Here is a 4,556-nt window from a genome sequence, read left to right as displayed (position 1 = left end):
AGGGGTGGCTGGAGCAGTTCATTCCACAGGAGCTGCCCCCCTGTGTGACCGTGCCGAGTGTCTCAGAGCCAAGGAGAGCCGCCCGTCCTCCGACTCCTTGGTGGATCCTCCCCCCGAGTCACCTCCGGCTCACGGGTCACGGACTGGGAACACTTGCTGGGACTCTTGTTTCTGGGAGTGGGAGGTGCTGGCTCTGGGTTTGCTGGGCACAGCCCCGGGGCAGGTTCTGCTGGTTGGTTTTTGTTGGTTTGGTTGGTTTTTTGGTTGGTTGTTTTTTTTTTTTTCGTTCTAATTAACAATCCCCCCCCTCCGTCGTGGTGGGGCCTTTGCCGCGGAGCGACGGGGCCTTTCTAACAAATTCCCTCCTTCCTTCCCAAATCCCACGGCTTTTCTCTCATCTGATGAGAGGGAAGCCACGCTCCTTCCAGCCCCTGGCTCTCTGCAGAGCCCACCCCGCTCCCTCCCGGGCCTTCTCCGTTACAAACCAGCTCTGCCCACGACCCTTGGCTCTGTTCCTGTCTCAGCGTTGGGTTCCTCCACGAAGGATTTCCACCCTGTCCCATTAATGGTTTTTAGAGAGAGAGAGAGAGAGAAGGTTGAAGAGGATTTTACAAGACACTAATTCCTTAAGGAAACGCCGTTTTTTTTCCTTTTTTTAAAAGATAAATATGGATGATATATATATTACAGAGAACCTTGACTGGCTGGGGTGAAGAGCAGACGGGACATGTCACGGTGAGAAGATCCCAGATGCCACCAGCTCGTCTGTTCCCATCACTTTGCCCAACCCTGGGCACCTTCAATTGATTTTTAAGTCACACGCTCTGAAGTTTCAATGGACTGTTTTATTTTTTACCATTATTGGAACATTGGGGACAAGCATTAAAAGACTAAAGCGAATTAAAAAATGATAATAATAATAATTAAAAAAAAAAAATAAAAACGCCACAAAAAAAAAAAAGAAAAAAAAAACACCAAAAAAACCAAAATGACAACAAAAAGAAACCACAAAACAAAACGGTGCTGATTCTGGTGTGATTTTTGCTCACCACGTGAATATAAACTTATCAATTGTATAAAAAGAACAAAGTGATTTTAGTATAAAAATGCAGGAAAAAAAAAACAAAACTTTTTTTAAATTGTTAGTATTGTAGTGTGAATAAATTTGCCATCACCTTTTGTGTGGTGGCTGGGCAGGTCATTATCTTAATTTTTTTTTTTTTTTTGCATATATCTTTAAATACTGTAATTAGTGCAGTAACAAGTTTGTTTTTTTTTTTTTGTTCATCTCTTCTAGAACATTCATAATGCCATCATGTTTATTATTATTATTTTTTTTTCTGTTCATGTTTTTGACAGTTTTAAAGGAGCAGCCTTTTGGCTCTGATCATTTTCTTGTTCTGTTTTCAATGAAATCAATAAAAAAAAGAAAAAAAAAGTGCTTTAAAAGGAGTTTGGCTGGTTTTTGTTTTTGTCTCCTGGGGGGATGAACCAGGGTGGGGGGTGGTACCTCCATGAGCTTGAAAATGAAGAAAGCAAAGAAAAAAACCACCCTTCCTGCAAAGAAAAGCAGCCTGACTGTGTTTGCTTCTTATTCTGGGGGATTTTGAGGTAGTTTTTTAAATTTATAAAATTAAAAAAAAATAAAATTTTTTAAAATTTCTAATCCTTTGGTCTTAAAGTTTGGGAGCCTGGATTCCAGTTGCTGGGTGGGTAGTGCTGGGCTGAGCTTGGCACAGGTTTTGGGGGACCCAAGATGCCTCTTCATCCCCCTGCCAGGGGGAAATTAAATAAAATTAAATCAAAAATACCAAGGAAAGGGGTGAGGGGGAGAATTTACCTGTGAACAAAGCCTGGGGATGTTTCCCATCATAGGAAGAGGTGATGGAGATGGAGCACAAGGCTCTGCTGGGTTTGGGGATGCTGTGGGTGCAGGTCCTGGTTGGAAAGGCTGTAAATTCCATGTACTGGAAGTGATATAACTTCCCTAAATTTTTAATTAACAGCAGCCAGTGGCTGGGTTTCTTTTCACAGACTTGTCAGTTTGATCTTTAAACCACCAAAGCTTCAAGTTTCTCTGGACTGGCTCTGATGAGCTTCAACAAACAAAGCCTGAGGGAGATGAAGATTGGACATCTCAAATTTATGGTCTTTCAGCGACGTGTTGGACTCACCAGAAGATGCAGAGAGGATTAATAAAGACATGAGATGGAGACTCTCTAAGGGAGGATGATAAGAGAACCAAAGAATGAGGACCAAATTACCCAGTAAATGATACAACACTAATTAATTAAGAGAACTGTGTAACTCGGAGCCAATGAACATTTGAATTTCTTTGTTTGCGTAAATGTGTAAATGCATGAGGAGTCCTGAGAGGGACACGTGGCTGGAACGGTTCTCTGCCTGTCTCTGGCCAGAATAAAGCAATGCCTGGCTCACCAACACTTCAAAGGTGGCCTTGGAGGGTTTAATTTCTGTTTGGTGTCACCAGGGGTGTCCCCCCCAGGGGTGCCAGCTGTGGGTGGGGCTGCCGTGACTAAGCAGAGCCAGCGTGTGCCCTCTCCATCACCCAGCACCAGGAAAACCAGCCACTCTGAGTCACTGCCAGTCAATAGCTCATAAAAATATTCATAAAGGGGAGGAAAAGCCCGGCCTGATGCCAGCAGGGATGGGGGAGAGCAGGGAGGGCTCTGCCTCACCCACTCCCCTACCTCTCCCCCGCCTGGCAGAGCCCCGGGGGTGCCCTCGTCCTCCTCACTCACAAGTCAGGCAGCTCGAGGTGGTCAATAAATTGTGGGGTCCGTGGGTTGGGCTTGTTTGATGAGAAATGATGGATTTTTGCCTCTGGAATGGCGAAGGTTTCCGTTCAGAACTCCCAGAGCTGCCGGGGACACCGGGACCCTCGGGGGCACCCGCGTGCCCTCACACGTCAGGACTGTTGGACTGTGGGCTAATTGTGATAACACAGTTCAGTGTCATGTCATTAAACATTCCAAGGAGAATAAAGGGCTTTAACTGAAAGGGAGAAGTGGAAAACTCCCCAGAGAAATCTGCTCTCTGAGTGTAACTTCCCCGAAATCAGTTGTTCCCCTGGGTGTTTTGGGTGGCACGTAGGGGGGTGGCCTGAGGGGGGTCCTGGGTGTCAAACACAGCCCCAGGTAACCCCCAGCACCTTTGGGTGATGCCTTTGCTTTTCTGTGCAAATAACTGCAAGCTGAACATCCACAGGTAACGCCCCAGCACATTTCCCCAGGGAAGGGGGAGCTGGGTCTCCTTTAACAGCCATTTCTGCAGTGCTGGGGGGCTCCAGCTCAGCGGCTGCTCCGGGGGTGGGGGGGCTAAAGGGCCACTGCTGCCTCCTGCTCCCCCCTGATGTGGATCTGAGGGCTCTGGGGTCGGGGGAGGTGGGTAAAACCACTCCAGCCACTCTGCTGACCCCGTTTGACTGGTGGCCATGGGTTGTTGAGCCACTTCATCCTAAAGCTGCTCCAACTTTAATGGGAGTATTTTACCCCGAGGCCGAGCTGCTCCTTCCCTGCCTGAGGGCTCCTTACCAAGGAGGGCACAGCCCGGCTGCCCCAGGTGGCTGCAGCCCTGACTTTGCTTTTGTTTGAGAGAGATGTTTCTCTCCCTTTAGTGCAGTGACAGCGTTACAGCTCCAGGCTTTGTTCTGGAGCAGCCAGGACTCGTTTGCTCGTGGCAGTGACCAGCACAGGGGGATTGCTTCTCCTTTTCTCCCCTCGGCACTGCTGAAGATGCAGAGAGACTTTCAGTCGTTCATTGGCCTTTTCCCAGGGATTTTGGCACGCTTTGGGATGTCCCCATGGTCAGCCAGACATCCTGGAGAGTGGGACTGCAGCTAGATGCTGGAGGTGGGTGCTGAGCTCAGGTGGGGTGTGGGGCTGGGGGTGCATCTCACAGCATCCCACCCTCACCTACATGGCTGGGAGGGGGGCACCTGGGCAAACCCCCTGGTTCCACAGGGCTAGAGGAGATGCCACTCTCCTGCCAGACATGGAACATCCCTGCTCCCCTTCTTTTTTCCCACTGGATGCCCCCAGTGAAAGTCAGGCCAAGGTGGGGTGGCACAGTGTGTCTGCACCGAGCTGTGGGACAGGGGGTGATGGCCCTTTTTGGGGGGCTGCCCCCTCTCCCAGCTCGGGGTGCAGGGGGGGATGGGGTAATTCACTCCAGGGGAGGCAACCAGTAATTTGGGGGGCATTGTTGGGGCTCAGGGGCTCCTTCAGGCCCAGCTCCCACACATCCCACTCCTGGTGGGCATCGGCCCCACTACAGCATCACCCAGGACCTGTCACCTGCTCCAGGGCCAGTGGATGGGATGTGGATGGGTCAGATCCAGCTGGGATCACAGGGCACTTCCCCCTGCAAACCCCCTGCACACTGAGCAGGCCATGGAGCTGAGGAGCCTGTGCTGGCTCACCTCTCTGGGGGCTGCTGGACATGGGGGTGACAGAAAAGCACCCAAAGGCAGCTTAGAAAGGCACTCAAAAGGCAGCATCCATCGCCCTGAGCTGACCTGGGCCAGCAAAGCCACT

Source organism: Lepidothrix coronata, unplaced genomic scaffold (assembly GCF_001604755.1).
Source record: "Lepidothrix coronata isolate B3197 unplaced genomic scaffold, Lepidothrix_coronata-1.0 Scaffold160, whole genome shotgun sequence".
Taxonomy (NCBI): Eukaryota; Metazoa; Chordata; class Aves; order Passeriformes; family Pipridae; genus Lepidothrix; species Lepidothrix coronata.
Note: the sequence above shows the minus strand (reverse complement) of the source record.